At 41.1% G+C, this 17,985-nt stretch overlaps 1 protein-coding gene across 3 annotated transcripts in view; it reads left to right on the forward strand.

The window, feature by feature from the left end:
* Positions 1–6,131: 6,131 nt before the first annotated feature.
* Positions 6,132–17,985, forward strand: part of LOC128675724 (OTU domain-containing protein 7B-like) — a 45,458-nt gene continuing 33,604 nt past the window's right edge. For 2 of the 3 annotated variants that reach the window (XM_053755299.1, XM_053755301.1), the window contains exon 1: positions 6,132–6,317. The gene's annotated coding sequence lies outside the window, so the exon portion shown is untranslated. Of the gene's footprint in view, positions 6,318–7,976; positions 8,048–17,985 lie in introns of all 3 variants that reach the window. The other variant, XM_053755300.1, reaches the window with a different exon arrangement.

Here is a 17,985-nt window from a genome sequence, read left to right on the forward strand (position 1 = left end):
TTACTCTTTTACTTTATTCCCAAAAAATTGGTTAAATGACTTTATATGGCAAGACGTCACGCCAACCATAGACAAACTGACGTCTAGTGTTGCATACATAAAACAAAAATATCGAAAAATATTTAAATAAATACAAAATACAAAATACAAAATATTATACAAAATATTTTATTCAGTAAGTACAATTCTTTACACAATTACATTGTTGGGATCTACTTTTAAGCATAAAAATGCTTGTGCCAGCAGACCCCGCTCTTCCATATCACTAACAATATAGAATGTACATTTCAATATTTTTTTTTTTTTTTTATATGCAGCAGGTAAGTATAATTTCTTATCATAACAGATTGGCAAACTATATGAATTACATATTATTATTACGAACTATTTAAACATAGCATCTATAAATCTATAATTAGTTATTATACACATACATTACACATACATACACATTACACATACATATACTACATATACCTTACATATACATAAGACATGGGCATATACATATAGGTGCACATCTACTCATACATATACATACACACATAAATATATAGAGATAAGCATAAATTCCGGTGAAACAATATATATATTAAAGAATTTGTATACAAAATGATTCCAAGCATCTAGATCTATAGGTGTGGGTAATCTATGAACGTCTCTAGTTCGTCATAGTTTAATTCTTTCAGCCAGATCTTCAAGAGCTTTTTACATTTGTAAAGTGGTGTATTACGAATTTCAATTTTTTTGTCTACTTTATTATATAAGTAAGCAGAGCGTTTACTGTATTGTAATCTTGCAAATTCAGTTCTAACCATGTGTGTGCGTACAGCAACTTTTCTCCTTCTTCCTGTGGCTGGGGGAGTTTTAGGTAGGGTCTTGTGTTTTTTTAATAGGAGGTGTAGGACATATAACTTCCTAACTGACAATAGATCACAGATTTGGTATAGTGTTTCAGTTGAGAAGGTCCTTTTTTTAAAGTACATAACCTTTAATAGTGAACGCTGCGATCTCTCGAGCTCCAAAAACCTAGTTTTCCGAGCTCCACCCCAGACTGGAATACAGTATGCAATTACAGATCGAACCAAAGATATATATATATTGTTGAGAAGGGTGCCTGGAACTATATGTCTTAGTGTCTTGAACAACCAGATGAATTTACGTATCCTACCAGAGAGCTTCTCAATTTGATGATACCACGATAGGTTCTGATCTATGATTACACCTAAGTATTTTGTATATTTCACCTTGGCAATAGAAGGACAGTTACAGTTATGTTTCGAAGTTTCATCACAAGAATGTATTTTTATAACGAAGTTATTGGGGGGTTGGGTTCTGTTATAAATACTATAACAGATGAAGTTGGTTTTCGAGGTATTTAAATCGAGAAGATTATGTTTGAGCCACGCATTTATTGTGGCTATTCCTCTTTCAGCATTTTTACGAGTGCCCTCCCAATTTCGACCGGTAAAGATTATAGCAGTGTCGTCTGCATAAGATAATATTTTTGCATTCTTAAGTTTCATGCTACATAAATCATTGATGTAAATTAGAAATAGGGTTGGGCCCAGCACGCTGCCCTGAGGTACTCCGTAGCTTACGTTACATCCTTCACTAACACAGTTCTTAAGCTTTACCTTTTGAATCCGGTTCGATAAATAATCTTTAAATATATCTAATTGTTTACTTCTTATTCCTATTTTTTCTAATTTAGCTAATAAAATGGGTATAGAGACTGTGTCGAACGCCTTTCTAAGATCAATGAATAAGGAGAGGCATTTAACACCTTTGTCTAAATTTTCAGTTATTGTCTCAGTAAGCGAAGTCACTGCATCTTCAGTGGATATTCCCTTTCTGAAACCAAATTGAGACTCCGAGAGTATGTTATGCACTTCAAGGTAATTTAGAAGTCTGGTATTTAGTAATTTCTCTATAATTTTTGCCAAAACTGAGATAACTGATATGGGTCGATAATTATTAATATCATCTCCAATCCCACCCTTGTGTATTGGAGTAATGATAGACTGTTTTAGTAAAGAAGGAAATACACCTTTAGCGAAACATAAGTTAGTTAAATGAGTTATAATGGGTATAATTTCATCCTTCACGTATTGTATATAGCGAGTGGGTATGCCATCCCAACCCGGTGCACTGCCAGATTTCAGGCCTTTTACGACGCTGTCAACCTCCTCATTATCAGTGCTTAATAAAACAAATGATTGGGGCTGACTAGGTAGCTCTTTTAAATACTTATTTATATTATCGGTGGATGTAGCTAATTGTATATGGTTTGCGATTTGATTACCGATATTTGCAAAAAAGTTATTGATATAGTTAGCAGATTCAATAGGTGTAGGCTTTAAGTCAAATAATTCTGGTTTTAGGTTTTTATTATTATTAGTATATGTTATTGTTTTAATATTTTTCCATAAGAGTTTATTGTTTTTGATTGCGCTATTAATTAAGTTCCTTTCATAATTTCTCTTGACTTTTCTAATAAGTTTATTGCAGAAGTTTCTATACCTGGTATAAGTTGTTTTTTTTATAATGCTATCAGGGTCATTACGTGACAGTTTTTGTAGATTATTGCGATTCTGAATACATTTAAGAATACCCTTAGTCATCCAGGGTTTAATAGAGCGTTGACTCTTAGGAATATTTATGATAGAAGTATTTTGCTCCAGTGAATTCATAAGAGTATCTGTAAGAATTCTAGTTATTTCATCAGGGTCCTCACAAAATAATAAATTTGAGACATTTTGCTGTTTAAGGTAGTTTAGAGCTTTGTCAAAGTGAATTTTAGTAGTAGTTTTTTGTACAGATTCATTATTTTTTACTTTTCTAATGAATAATACTGTAGTAGCATGGTCTGTAATTGTAGTGTTCAAAATAGCAACGAATGCCGAGTGCTTCTTGTTATTCATTCTCAACATAAAGTGATCGAGACAGCTTAATTCTCTTGTAGGGAATAAGTGTCCAGCCAAAACACCATGAGCCGCAAGCGTATTTAGATAGGCGTGTCTATTTTGTATTTTTTGCAAGTCATCTTTCTCTTTTGGTCGAATATTAATATTTATGTCACCAGTAATAATTATATTGGAAGTTGAATTTAGACTAGTTATGTATTCAGAGAGGGAGCTAATAAAACCATCAACGTTTCTGTTAGATGGTGAACGGTATATTCCAAGAATCGTATGATTAAGAACCTCGATTTGTAAACATGACGCTTGCATTAATTTTACTTCTTTGAATTTTGGATTCAGCTTTTCTTTTGCATAAACGACAACACCGTCCTTCTGATTTAAATGTAACGTAGTCTGACTTGATGAATAGTTATTTAATTTAGGTATAGGTTTATTTACATCGAGATGGGATTCAGTAAGTATAATAACATCCGCTTCGAAATTCAAGGATGACATATTAACCATAAAATCATCAAAATTAAAGTATACGCTCCGGATATTCTGAGAGATTACAGTGAGGTCACTTTTTTGTACCCGATAGTATTTGGGAAGGTCCACAGTGTCACACTGAATCGAATCTGCAACATGAAAATTGTCTGTTTCGTTTATACTATTTATTGTGTCACCCATTTTGAAATTTTGGAAATGAGTTGTGATCTAACTGGAGTGCTATGTGAGAACACCAAGAATTGAAATGACTTGTTATTTATTTTTTTTCCCCTGGTTAGATAATGAGCACCAGGAATAAAGATTTTATACTTCATTATGTTATTTATATAATTAGGTGGAGTTGTTTTATCATAGGATAGTTTTCTTTTATTTTGCAAGAGCGAAGAATAACAGTAGTAGGTATTTATTTCAGTAATTAGTGTAGACTTTAAGCTTATGAATAAATACATAAATTGTAGCAATATTTTCATTAGTTGTGTATTACTTATGTTGAATCCATATTCAAAGTAAAGTATAAACATAAAAATAGAAGCTTGGATTAAATTAATGACAAAAAAGCGTGTAGATATTGTTGTGATATCCATATAATATATGAACATATATAAATATATAATGACAAATGTAATAATGTTAAAAATAAGCCTTAGATAGGGATATACAAAATTGTTTGTTAGTTTAGATAACAAGAGTATATGAAAAAAACAGCAATTATACAAGTTGACTATAACTAGTCATTTATCAGTAATTAGCTGTTGAATTTGTGCCTCGCTCTTTATGTTAATAACGGGGGTGTTATCATATTTTCTTAAGTATACTCTTCCATAGGCAGTCCAGCAGTATTTATAGATTTTTGATTTAACAAGATCGCGAGCCAAAAAATGTAGTCGAGCTGCTCTGGGTGTAAGCTGCTCAGATACAAATATAGGGGTGTCTTCCTGGGTACGCATGCCCAGGTGTCGGGCACAAAGCTTCGTCTTCTGTTTTATATTGTACGACTTACAAGACCTGAGCACATCATTCTTCACCAAGGTAGAGTTTAACTCCACTATGACAGGTGTATTTTCTGTCGAGTTCTTCTTAGCTTTTATTCTGTAAATGTCCCGAATGACAGGCCTCTCCATCTTGCAGCCAACAGAGTCTGAGAGCTTTAATACCATTTCCACCAAATCTTCTTTTGTTTCATTGTTCTTTTTTGGTACATTTTTTATTTCTATATTTGTTTTCCTGCTGTCCTGTTGAATTATTTCCAATCTTTCCTCTAAAATTGCAATATATTTTTTGTCCTCCTTAGCTTTTTCCTCTAAAGTTATAATTCTTTTTTGATATTCTTCATGCTGAGCCATAAGAAATGCAATAGAACTTTCTATGTTGTTGTTAGAGCTTTGGATGACTTGCAAGGCGGCAGCACTCCTTGCGAATTCTTGCGCCTGTGTCTTCATCATGTCCTGAAACATGTTATGCATCTCTTCTCGTAGCCGGGAAAATTCGTTACTATAGTCATCTTCCCGCGGTCTTTTATTTCTGACCGATACGAAATTCGGAGGTGTACCTTTAGGTTGCAGACCAACACGATTAATTTCTGGATCTGAGAAGGATTTATCTAAGCTTGTATTTACTTTGTCGGAAGTATCCATACTTATTAATTCTCTTGACTCGGTACGAAACAGAAACCGAAGTACCAGGACAACATAAAATACGCAGCGTAAACACAAAGAGCGCTGTTGTGCGAGACGGGAATATACGGTGAGTGAGAAGATGATATAAGAAGGCCGGACAACGTCAAAATACCAGCAACGCCCAGATCATGTAAGTGAGACAGCAGATGCGCTGGCGCAGCGGGTCCTCGCGATGCACAGGTGAGAAGGATATACCGCCGCAAGTAGCGCTAGTAGTTAGCACTGATATGGTAGGCGGTGTCTTAACTTCGTTGATGCGTGTGCAAGCAGGACGGCAGAAGCGTAGCTAATACGGTTTTACTGTTGTCCAACAGAGATGATAACATGCACACGTACCGATATGCAGATGGAGTAAAGGTGGGTCGGCCGCGTATGATTCTTCCTTGTGTGCGCGCAGAGATGTTTAGACTTCTTGTGGCTTATGCTCTCCTATTTTTTTGCACTGATTTATTTTTGTAGAAATTTAAATTATACTCTTTTTTTAAGTTATTAAAGGTCTAAAACACGAGTACACCGTACGGCGGTCCGGGGGGAAGAGGAAAATGGTACCTACTTTATCAACTCATCATAAGGAGATAAAAGTTTTTTTATTTTTAAGTTCGTTTGTTTACAAAAATGAAATGTTTGCCACAAGCTTTTATTGTCATCATAGAGATCTATTGGCATTTAAGATACTTAATCATATCGCTGCCATTGATAAAATTTATTGTGAAATTATAAATAAACTGCCTGCGTACATCTTTTTCTTTCTCTCTCAATATCACGGGATTCCGCAAATCTCTGGCTCAGTATAAAAATAATTTCCTTTCCCCGAATCACAGTAATAATATTTTAAGTCTGATTTATACACATTGAACGAACACATTATGGTAATAAATCAGTTTTTATATATAAATGTATACACCGAATCACCCAATAAATTCACATAAATCAATCAGTCTAAAAAAAAACATTTGCTGTTCGTCGATATCGACAAATTATACAATACACAACTCTAATAGAAATGTCACTGTCATTATTTCATCATCACTTTGTCCGTTGTCTATGTTCAGTATTTTTCGTAGCTGCTTCTGCTTCGCACAGTAGAAAGTGGTCTATTTGTAAATATTGCAAAGTTGTAAATAACATCAGTGTTTATGTTTTTTAAGACTGTTTTGTGAGTTTTAAAAGCAGTGCAAGTTTTTTATGGATAATAAACGGTTTTTGAGGACTTCTTGGTAGCCTGAAGGTAAATATTTTTTTACGTATTACAATTTTTATGAACACCTGTCGCACATTGGCAGATCATGCAATTTTTACTTCGCGTTTCTAATTTATAGTTTGGTGTACGGTCGAGTCTTTTTCAAGGTTTTTTCAGCTATTTAGCGATGTATATCCATATTTTTGTATTACTGCGTTATTTCTACTCAACCTTGAACGAAGCGTAGGAGGAAGGTTCGTCCGTCACCTATATAAAAAGATATCTTGGTCTTGGATGGACTTTAGAATAGGATTTTTCTATTATACCCACCTACAGTAGATTTTCTCTTTTTCATAATGTCCAATTCACGTGTAAACTATTTTAATTAAATATTTATTTTCACTAGTGTTATTATGTGAACAATGTTACCATATCTTTTTATGATTTTTCGACAATACAAATTAAAATAACCTGCTAAAACCACATCCGCAAATGTAGAAGAAAAAATGTTATCCAAATGGCAATGTATATTATATATTTTTTTTATTCTAATAGTACAATATAAAAATTTGTCTCTGCAAAAAAATGTAATTTTTTATTGAAATCTTCAACAAAATATTTTATGATAAAATATATGTATACTTTTTGTTACAATCCAGTTTTCACATGATACTTGTGGACAAAGCCGTCTCGAGTAATCTGATATATAACTGGCATGCAATGTGGTCTCTAACTCACAGCAGAACAATGAATAAAAACACATTTTTATCATTTTATTCCACAACTCATTTTCGCCTGTGGCTTCACCTTTGCAAATATATTTTTTTGTCCTGGGCTTAAAAATCCACATTCTTTTATTGGTGTTAGCTCATGCTCCATAATGAATGCATGCCTATTTTTTAATAAGCTACAAAATCAAGTTTAAATTTTTCAAGCTTTTCACATGGAACATTTTGATGTTTCGAATACATAACTCCACCACTTGATAGGAGTGCACTTTTCAAAATCCAATTAATTAATTTTTTTTACTAAACACAAATGAATGAAAAATTACTCTAAACCTAATATGGTTTGTTGCTCAATTCTCTTTGACATTATCGTTCATCAAACTGATTTCCTGTTGGGTATCTTTAAATATAATATACTTTGTTGTATTTACTCAATGTTAAACTGATAAACATGTGTGTAATCGAAGTGTAATCAGCTGGGAGTATCCGTCATCATACAACTATTTTCAACAAATCAACGTTGAGTTTAATCAACAAATCTTGTTTGGATTTTCTGACTAAATTCAATTTATTGACTAGCTATAACTATTGAACCACAAAATCAATCATGTTATGTTTAATTAAAATACCTCACTACCTTCAAATACTCATTCTAATCCCAACTATGTTATGTGAAAGTGACTTTAGGTTGAATACTTAGATTACATAAGATGTTTTGTACACAGTTTATTAGTTTTAAAAAACCGGTCATTCTTTCTTATTATAAATCTGAAAAAGTTAAAATCTTTGTCCTGAATTTTGATCAATTTAGGTTAGTGTGTTTGCCAGCTTTGTTACCCTAAGATTAGAATGGTCTCAAATTAAATTTGGGTGCCCTAAATAATTTGAACCTACCATAATAACCTGAGCTTACAACTTTATGATACAGTATGTATGCTAAAGACCAAGTTATATTGGGAATGATTATGTCGTTTTGTAGGTGTGTGTACGAGTGGCCCAAATCGACGATTTAATAGTATGGTTTATGGATCACACTTCAATGGCTTTGACGTAAGTGAAATTCAGCAGATCTTGGACTGGAAAACTAGAAAGAAGATCATCATCATCATTTCAGCCACTTTGTGCCCACTCCTGAGCATAGGTCTCTCTTCGCGTACGCAGACAGAGGAGGGTGTCCTCTGTCCTGTGCTTCTCTCATTCATGTACGACCTGCGATTTTAATTATATCGTCGATATAATGAAAATCCAATGAGATCATTGGAGGTCGTCCACCACCTCTATCGCCGGCCCTAGGCCACCATTCAGTCAACACTTTACTCCACCTGCTATCACGCCGAGATAACCAGAAATTAAATGTTTTACAATGTACTACTTTAATCGTTCGTATTTCCATGGGTAGGTGTGGATTTTCCTTACCCATGTGGAATTTGAATAAAAGAAATAAACTTAATTTTCTGGTTATCATTTTCAGGATCTCCCTCCTTTCTCCTATATCTCTCGGTCCTAAATCTCCCTTCCGATGTATAAACCATACCATGTCCTTATAGGTACCTGGAACACATAGGGTATTTTATACGCCAAAAATTCCTACGGGGGGGACCCAAGTAATTTAAAATTATAGATACTTATAACGTTGAATTGTGACGTATTGTCGTCAATTGGCGTGTTAACATTCTTAGACCGATAAAAACATGTGGCAGTCCTCGACTTTCCCTTCGTAGCACGATGGGAATACTAACGATCGATTGCACAAAATAACGAGAGAAGACAAGTGTAACTGTATGTATACAAATTCTGGCCAGTCGCTCCCCACTGTCTGTCCCCGGGACAGACATATATACTTTACTTAGATCTTTAAAACTACGCAGTGGATTTTCATGCGGGTTTTTAAATAGTGTGATTCTTGAGGAAGATTTACGTGTAAAATTTAATGTGGTTTTATTCGAGCGAAGCCCGGACGGGCCGTAAATTATAAATTCATAAACATTTTGATATATATGTTTATTGACTTCCTAGCCCTCATATTTTTTTTATAAAAAAGTTAAAACATGCTTTAAGCTAAAGTATGTGCACATGTCATCTTTTCTCTCGTTATTTTAGTCAACAAATTCAATTTTCAATAGCGTTTCGTGCGAATCTATCGCAGTCTTTGTTCTATTGTGAACTTCTACATATTAGAACGCGTGACTAACTGAAAAGATAATACCACTATCTAAAGTCTAAACACTTAATAGTGTTTAATTCTGTCCAATACATTTCGTTATATTGTTGTTGTAATGTGGAATCGTGGCAATTCTTTGTCCTTCTTCGTCTGGACTGTTGTTTTATTGATAATAAACTGGTATTCTTGCAGTATCATTAACTATTATTGTTTATTTTTTATAACTAGAATAATAAATTATACATCTAAACCTTCCTCAGAAATCACACTATCGATTGGTGAAAACCGCATGAAATTCCGTTCTAGTAGTAGTTTTTGAGTTCGTCGCGAACAGACTGTGTTTTATTATAAGGATATGTAAATAGCCAGATTGATCATTAATAATGAAATCGACAAAATTTATCTTCTTTTGTTTATTCATTTTTAAATTTCATCAAACTTTTCCAGACGGAAATGTTATGTTCCTCCTTTTATATCTTGTTTGTGCATTGTCTGCAACACACAGCCAAAACTGAAATGAATAAACTATAATAGAATGGTGAAATTTCACGTGTAGGTACACCTTTAGGAAAGAACCTAGAAGACATCTTTTTCGTCGAAGGGTAGGAGAGCACTAAGAGGATATTTCCCGAAATTCCCACTGGACCGGCAAATTCGTATTCTTACACATGTAACAAGTCGCGAGCAAAAGTTAGACGCGTATAAAACCGTTTCAAAACTTTACATTCCTTTTATCTTCCTTCCGTTTCGACGCTTGCTTTGGAACCTGTGTCCGAATTTGTGTCTAACTAAAGCGTGGTTAGTCGCTAATAGACTTACGCACTTTCTCTCGTAACTACCCGTATACACTAGTTAACAGTGTAACAACCGTTCCTATCGGAGGCGGTAACAGTAACACGTTGTCAAACATAATTACTGTGAGATCTAAACTGCTGGTGCAGTATATAATTTATCAAGGCTTTCTCTACTGCTGGTAGGTTTGACTCCTGGCCCACTAGAGTAGGGCTCGAACAAAAAGCTGAAAACTAAAAAGAAAACCAATATTTTCTGTTTTTTTTTTCTTTAAATTATTTTCTGATGAAATTTCATCAGAAGCATCACATCTGTAATATAGAAAGAAAAGTAATGCAGAAATTGTAATGAGATTTATTTTTACCTTCTACAACATACACCAGTGTTTGGCGAGCATAATTTTAATAATTATAATACTCGATACGGTATTTTCTATGATTGCAGAAACATTGCAACTTTTAGTCGCGCTACATGCCCAATTTGCATGTTTCTTTCAGTGACTGGATAGTGTCGATGTTGTCGAAATAGACATGTCTTCTCATTTCATGTCAAATTAAGCTAAGTACACTGTATCCTCTACTAACATATTTATATTTTAATCACCATAAGAGCTATTTGTTTAGTAATAAATAATGTACCTTTTTATTTCAAAGCTACGGACGGTATCACATGCGTATGATTCTAGTTTCAGGAGGTTTATACTATTTTCTATTAATTTCTTCTTGTGTACTTTCCTGCATAAATCCAATTAGGTACTAATTTTCTTCTTTGCACTAATTTTCAATCTGCCCAATAGTGGAAATTAAAATAGTGTCAGTGTAGTTCGTTTTCATATTTTTGAAGTCATCGAGTCTTTCTTTATATGCACCAGCATACTCATCTTTTGTATTTTTGTCCATCCCTTATTTTTCAGACAATAATCTCCTATCAAACAACTGTAGTATTTTTTACAACATCGTAGAAATGCCACAATTTTAATTTATAAGTGGCCCCTCGATGTTATGTCATGATTATATAGAGTCAAGAGTGTGAATTATTCATATGTATTTCTCAAGGCCGGACTAATAATGACTAATACCTACATTTTATCATCTGTTTTGTTATCAAATATACATTGGTTTGTACGGTTAATAAGTAGTTTAGCGATTGGTTTTATCAATAGGATCGATTGGTGGTTAATATAGTTTTTGAAATGCAGCAAAATATTTTTACACCTCTCGGGAACAGATAGTAAGGTATCAGAGCAAAGAGTCACGACACCCGAAGAACATGCTTACGAAATATCTCGTTTGGATAGCGGCCTTATTGTTGGAGATTTCTGAAATCGTGATAGATTTCTAGCCCATCGCCTATGAGAGTAATCTCCAGTTTATGGTCCTATCTTTCATTTACTTTTATGCAATCTGCACGGAAGGAGAAGCAGCTAACACATTTTGTTTTTCTATCACTTCCAGACCAGAATTAATTCCATTTGAAGCGATATTCTAAATTATATGATGGTCTATGGTAGTAAATTCACACAACTTCATGACAACTTCGTGTATTGTTAACATATAGGATATTTACTAGGTACGAACTAGATGGTGTCAAAAGTTAACCAGATGGTGTAATAGTTACGTTTCAATGTTATTCTGGGGTGCTATTGTCAACTCAACACCAGAATAATGTATTGGTCGTCATAGAAAGCAGGGCTATGACTGATATTTATTTAAACTTCAAGTTTAGTAATCAACCTTCAGTGACTGACGAACGACCTTATCGGAAATGTTTTTTTCACGAGGTAGGCTAGTGGCCAGCGAGACGTTAAGCCGAAGCCATGTATGGCACCTGGCACTCTCGTAACAGTTTCGATTATATCCAGCCAGTATTTCGTCATTTCAGGTTCTTTTAGTATCGATATTTAGTGCGATCGAATCTGCCACGCCGATAAATGTATAAATATGTCGTTTAGAACGTCTGTTCCATATACTTATGTATCATACATAAGATCCATAAACAAACCATATGAATAATAAATAACGAAGATAGTTTCTCAGAATTTGTCTCAAATTCTTGTCCACTATCTACCGTCTCATGTTTGTAGATCATAAACTCTACCTTAAACAAGCCACATGAAGTAAGTTTATCTCATGTGCTCAAACCGCTTATATTGATGAATCTAGAAGAATTATGAATAGATTATCACTCAAGAGCCAGATTTACTGAAAATGTTCATTTCTTTACCTGTTATACGAGTTAAAGTTACTCATAGAGCACGATCAGTTTTTACAAAATTACAAAAAAGGAAGTCTCGGAATCAGTTGTTCTGTCACATGACAAATCATAATGATTGAGTTTTGTCCTCTTGCTTATTAAGCGGACCTTCAAATGCCTTCTATATAGATTTTCCATCAACTTGAACTCTGTATAAGATTTGAAGAAGTGACGTTTGTGGTGTGTCATTTCTATTCGTGATTAGCAGATTTTGCAGTCGATGGTTTTATAATAATTGTTTGACATTAATAAAGTGATGCCTTGCATTGTATAGGTAAAATAATTTGGTCATTAATAATGAAATACACAAAAAATCTCATCTTTTGCTTATTTATTTTTAATTGTCATCACAGTTAAACAATACGCCAAAACTTAATGCCATCAAAAACACCAAGTACCGCAGAAAGTTGTTATTGTGACATCCATGGAATACCAAGTCAACCTACCTAAGGGATCTTTTGTCTTATTTTTAATTTTCATCACAGTTAAACAATACGTAAACTTAACCATATTTGGAAATGACACAAGTGTATTCTATCTAGTTGTATATGGTGTGCGTAGTCTGTGTGGGATGCAGCTTGGGCGTTGCAAGATCCTCACTAGTCTCAAATCAAGCCATTGATGGCGAAAGGTGACTCATTTGCCGCCAAATAATGAAAGACTAGAACAAGCACCAGCTAGAAGATAACCATATTACTAAAACGCTCACGCTTCTTCTTAGTGTGTCCATTCCAACCACGTATTCTGCCAAAGGTATGCTTGAGAAGTGTTCCGTCATTTGCGGCGGGTGAATCTGGTAATGATCATTACTGACAGAGAGTGAAGAGTTGAAGACAGTCGAAACAATAAAAAACAATTTACGGAGCTTGGGTTTTTGAAAAGCTAACACTTTCCTGGGTTTTCCCCAGTCACTAAATTCCAAAATGACGTCATTGGAAACAATGTTTCTGTGTGTATTTCGTGCCGTATTATCCCTATTTCTGTGGTTTGGACATTACGGTGTGTAATAACAATAACACATATAACAGATTATTATGTGTGACTAAAACAATAGGCACTATCTACCCGTATTTGAAGTCTATTCTATACTATCGTCATTTTGTGGTGTCGACTTGAGACTGTCTGGTGACAATATTTCCTTATCTGCGACCGTGAATGATTTACATCAACACTGAGTATCTATTTACTAATGTAAAGAGTTGTCATGAATAACAAAATGTTATAGAATGCAATATACATCACTCAACGTATATCACACATACGGAGGACCTTTTTTTTTTTTGTTCTCGCAGGAGGAAACCCATTGACGGGCGACCCAGGGGAAGAACATCTCCCCCGGAGTGTGGGGCTCCCAGGCCGCTGCCGGCCCGGACTACCCACTAAAACCTCCTGCGGCGTTTTCCATCCGACCGTTAGTGGGGGCGCCATGGGATCGCGGACATTTCACCACGACGCCCCCCGGTTCTGCCTCGCCAGGCGTCCTCACCGTAGCAGACGACGGGCGAAACGTGCCCGCCGCCTGCCACGTCTGCCTCTCCTATTTAGAGGGGCGTTGGCTTGCGCCTCACGCTCCCTCTCGGCGGCCTCCTTCTGCGACATGACAGCCTCGCAGAAGGAAGTCACCGCATCCCAACACCTTTCGCTGCACAGCATCTTTTCTACGACACTGTGCAGCGCAAGGTCCACTCCTCCCAACTCCACAATGAGTTCTACCCTTTCCCCCGCCCACCTTTCACAGTCTGCCAGAGTGTGTTGTGCCGTGTCATCCGGCTCCCCACACTCATGGCAGACCGCGCTCTCCTCTCTTCCGATCCTATGCAGGTAATGACCGAAGCACCCGTGTCCGGTCATTACCTTTTTTTTTTTTTTTGTTGTTCTCGCAGGAGGAAACCCATTTACGGGCGACCCAGGGGAAGAACATCTCCCCCGGAGTGTGGGGCTCCCAGGCCGCTGCCGGCCCAGACTACCCACTAAAACCTCCTGCGGCGTTTTCCAACCAACCGTTGATGGGGGCGCCATGGGATCGCGGACATTTCACCACGACGCCCCCCGGTTCTGCCTCGCCAGGCATCCTCACCGTAGCAGACGACGGGCGAAGCGTGCCCGCCGCCTGCCACGTCTGCCTCTCCTATTTAGAGGGGCGTTGGCTTGCGCCTCACGCTCCCTCTCGGCGGCCTCCTTCTGCGACATGACAGCCTCGCAGAAGGAAGCCACCGCGTCCCAACACCTTTCGCTGCACAGCATCTTTTCTACGACGCTGTGCAGCGCAAGGTCATCCCCTCCCAACTCCACAACGAGCTCCACCCTCTCCTCCGCCCATCTTTCACAGTCTGCCAGAGTGTGTTGTGCCGTATCATCCGGCTCCCCACACTCATGGCAGACCGTGCTCTCCTCCCTTCCAATCCTGTGCAGGTAATGACCGAAGCACCCGTGTCCGGTCATTACCTGCGTCAACCTGTAAGTCAGCTGGCCGTGGCCTCTTCCAACCCAGTCTGCGAGCGATGGCAGGAGCGCCCCTATGGTTCTTACACCATATAGGGAGTTTTCAAGCTCAACTTTCCATCGCTCGCGCAGTCTATCCACGGCCAGTTGCCTGACCGCCCTCATTTCCCTGGGAGCGAGCCTGATTTCAAGTGACCTGCACCTGGCTCGCTCCCGGTACACCTCAGTCTGTACCTGGGCTTCCAGTTCCCATGGCGGGGTTCCGGCAAGAGCGCAAGCTGCTGCCCAAGCTACCGTCACATAGGCCCGAGCGATGCGGTTAGCCACAACTTTTTGTGGCCTACGCAGTCGGGCCCTATTGGCTGCGGAGAGCCTATCTGACCAAATCGGCGCCCCGTACAGCGCCATGCTGCGGGTAACTCCCGCATACAGCTGACGGCACGAGGCGCCAGGCCCTCCGACATTGGGCAGCAGACGGCTCATTGCCGACGCTGCGCCTATTACTCGGGGAGCCAGTTGACGAAAGTGCTCCCCGAAGTCCCAGCGTGAGTCCAGGATGATGCCCAGGTACTTTAAGTACGGCTTCACCTGGACTCTCTCCCCGCCAATGGGAACGCATTCATTTGAGGGCGGTCTCCAACTACGCTTCCTCCCGAAGGCGATGACCTCACATTTGCTAAGGGCCACCCTTAGTCCCAGCATCCTGATGCGTGTGAGCATCAGGTCTGCCGCGACCGCCGCAGCCCTAAGGGTGCTCTCCAACTGCTCCCCCCGGACAGCCACCATTGTGTCATCCGCATAGCAGATGACTATTGTCCGGGGGGGTAGGGCCGCGCGGATGGCCCAGTCGAAGCCGACGTTCCACAGCAGGGGGCCTAAAACCGAACCCTGGGGAACGCCGCAGGTCATCGCCCTCACCTTCCGTCCCTCCTTGTCCTCGTAGAGCACCTCCCTACCTGTTAGGTAGTGCCCTACGAGGTTCCTTAGATAGAGGGGCACTCCGTGATACCGGAGCGCCTCCTCTATCACTTCATAAGGGAGGGAGCCGAAGGCGTTCGCTATATCAAGCGATACGCCCACGGCCCCTCCCCCTCCCCCAATTGCTTCCTCCGAGAACGTCCTCAAGGCCCCGATGGCGTCAATGGTGGACCGCCCCTTTCGAAAGCCATATTGGCAGTCCGACACATTGGGTCCATCATTTTCCAGATGCCGGGCAATTCGGGCCGCCACAATACGCTCCAGCAGTTTGCCCGTTTCGTCCAGCATCAGGAGGGGCCTCCACCCCGAAGGAGAGTCCTCAGGCCGGCCTTCTTTCCTAATAAGGACAAGCCGGCCTTCTTTCCACGGCTTTGGGAACCGCCCCGTCGACAAGCAGTCGTCGAACAGCTCTCTGAGGCGGCTCCCAATGTGTTTCGCCGCCACCGGGAGTATGGGACCAGGGACTCCGTCTGGGCCTGGGGCCTTTCTGCGGCCCTCCAGACGCTTTAGTCCCCAGTCAAACTCCTCGTCCGTCACCGGTGGCACGCTCGCCGTGGTGGACTCCCGTTCAGGGGCCGACATCCTCGGAGGGACAAACTCCTCAGCAGAGGGGAACAGGCCTTCCACGATCCGCTTGAGGAGGCCCGGTTCTATGGAGGCCGTGGGGGGGCGTATCGCAGTTTGTTGCGTACGGTCCTGTATGGCCTCCCCCATGGGTCCCTGTCGAGCGTGGCCAAGAACTCCTTGTAGGCGTCGTCCTTGGCCTTGGCTATCGCAGCCGACAGGGTCCTTTTGGCCTCCTGGAGAGCGAGGTGCAGCCGCGCCTCCTCTCCGTCAACGACATTACGCCGCCGTCTGCAACGCGTATACTCGCGTCGGGCTCGGTTACTGGCGGATCGGAGAGCAGCGATCTCTTCCGACCACCAGTGAACCGCCATTTTTGCAGCCGGCGGCCCGGACCTCCTCATCGAAGCGTCGCAGATCCGCGTGAGCGACGCACGAAGGCCTGTTGCCCTCTCGTCCACACCAAGGGAACGGCTTGGTGTGGGTCCTATCCATGCTTCTGTCATGGCCGCCTCCTCAGCCAGGTCCCTGTCGAGGCTGGCCAGACACCATCTCGGGAACCCCCGGTCCCGGTCCCGCCCCCTCAAGCCCTGTACAGGCTGCTGGGGCTTGTTGGAGACCCCCATTCGGATGTACCTGTGGTCCGAGAGGGTCTCCACGTCCTCCAGGACACGCCAGTCCACAACACGTGCGGCAATGACGGGGCTCGCGAAGGATATGTCGACAATCGACGCCCCGTTCCGCCGCACGCATGTGTCGACGTTGCCCCGGTTTAGGACTTCAAGCCCCAAACCCACAGCCCAATCGTACAGGGCCTCTCCCCTCGGATCGTCGACAGGAGAGCCCCAAGCCGAGTGCTTGGCGTTGAGGTCTCCCATCAGTAGCACCGGTGCTGGCGCTGCTCTCCCGATTACCTCACCCACCCTCTCGAGAAAGTCCTCGAAGGCACGCAGCGGCCTATTGGGGGAGAAGTATGCCGCAACTATGGCAAACTCCCCCCATTTTGCCGCCGCGTATCCCGGACCACTATCGATTCTCGAGAGGGGTGGGCGATCCCCAGTTCGGGGAGAGGTAATTGCCACCAGCCCGTCCGTGTCTCCGATCCAAGTAGGAAGGGGGGGGACGCAATACGGTTCCACCACGACGGCAGCACCAATGGCCCACTCCGCCACGTGCTGGACTAGGTGGTCCTGTGCACGGGCGCAGTGGTTAATATTGGCCTGCAGCACCTCTGCCTGTTGCGGAGACCCGCCTGGCATTAGTGCTCCATCGTGGTGCCCTCAGGGGTTCCCTTGTTTGGGGGGGCCAGTTTGCCCCGTGTGCGCGGGGGATTGCACGAGGGGCCGTCCATAACGTGTTTGGCGACCAGCTTGTGCGCAAAGCACACCGCGCACCAGGGTTCACTGGCCTCGCACGCGGACGAAATGTGCCCCGCTTTGCCACAGCGATGGCATAACTCGGTCCTGTCCACCGGGGACGGGCAGAGGGCTCTAGTGTGGCCTATGCCCATGCACCGGAAACACCGCATGGGCAAGGCCTCCAGCCCTCTGTCCTTGGCGGCCGTCCATCCAACGAGGAGACGCCCCTCATCTATGAGGGCGTTGGCAGCCGCCACAGGGCAGGTGATAATCACCGACGCCGTCATGTCCGGCGCCATACGGATGTTTCCCACCCTGACCTGTCCCGGTAGACATTTTCCCGCCCTCGCTGTGGCCTCTTTTAGGGCCTCCGGCGTTACTCCCTCATCAAGGCCAGGGACCCTGATTTGTGCCGCCTTAAACGGCCTCGTCACCTCCGC

The sequence above is a fragment of the Plodia interpunctella genome, chromosome 15, assembly GCF_027563975.2.
Source record: "Plodia interpunctella isolate USDA-ARS_2022_Savannah chromosome 15, ilPloInte3.2, whole genome shotgun sequence".
Classification (NCBI taxonomy): Eukaryota; Metazoa; Arthropoda; class Insecta; order Lepidoptera; family Pyralidae; genus Plodia; species Plodia interpunctella.